At 40.7% G+C, this 779-nt stretch overlaps 1 non-coding gene across 1 annotated transcript; it reads right to left on the bottom strand.

The window, feature by feature from the left end:
• Positions 1 to 322: 322 nt before the first annotated feature.
• LOC144702799 (small nucleolar RNA R71) lies at positions 323 to 428 on the bottom strand. The gene has a single exon (XR_013581379.1). It is a non-coding gene; the product is annotated as a small nucleolar RNA R71 (small nucleolar RNA).
• Between the last annotated feature and the right edge of the window lie 351 nt (positions 429 to 779).

The following is a 779-nucleotide window of genomic DNA, read 5'->3' as shown; positions in this document are numbered from 1 at the left end:
AGAAACCCCCATCTTAACCAGGATATCTGCCCCGATTGGAGAAGATGTGATGTTTAGAATCGATCCACACCAATTTCAGCTATTACCGTCCTTTTTGGGGAAGGCAAACGAAGAGCCCTATGACTTCTTAGAAAAATTTTACGAAGCATGTGATAGTTGCACTTACCCCAGAATTTCAAAGGAAGTTGTGAGAATGAAACTATTCCCTCATGCCCTTAAGGATAGAGCCAAGGATTGGTTTAGAACATTGGGAACAAATTTTGAATCATGGAATGATATGGAGAAGAGCTTCCTAAAAGATATTATACAGTGGCGAGGACAAATTCTTTCAGAAGAGAAATTAGAAATTTTCAGCAGGGAAATGATACATTTAGCGAAGCATGGGAGAGATTGATGGGGCTCATTAGGAAGTGCCCCCACAATGGCATTCAAAAATGGGAGTTAGTGCAAATTTTCTATGAAGGCTTAAATGATGTGGAGAGAGGCAGAGTTGATATCTCGAGTGGAGGAGCAATAGCTGACATGTATGAAGATGAAGCTATGGCACTACTACAAAAAATGTCCGATAATTTAGCCTATCACCAAGATGCCTCCGATCATGTTAGGGTTACCCCTCAGAAAGGTGGACTGTTGGATGTTAGAGGGGTTGAACCCCAGATTACTATGGATAGAATTGAAAAACAGATAGGTGTAATGATGGGAAAAGCCATGGAAAAGATGAATGAAAAAATAATCACACTATGGCAAGGTCAGAATAGCGGAAGAGCACCCAACCAAAT

Source organism: Wolffia australiana, chromosome 4 (genome assembly GCF_029677425.1).
Source record: "Wolffia australiana isolate 7733 chromosome 4, ASM2967742v1".
Lineage (NCBI taxonomy): Eukaryota > Viridiplantae > Streptophyta > Magnoliopsida > Alismatales > Araceae > Wolffia > Wolffia australiana.
The sequence above is the reverse complement of the archived record's forward strand: the minus strand, read 5'-3'. Positions and strand labels throughout refer to the sequence as shown.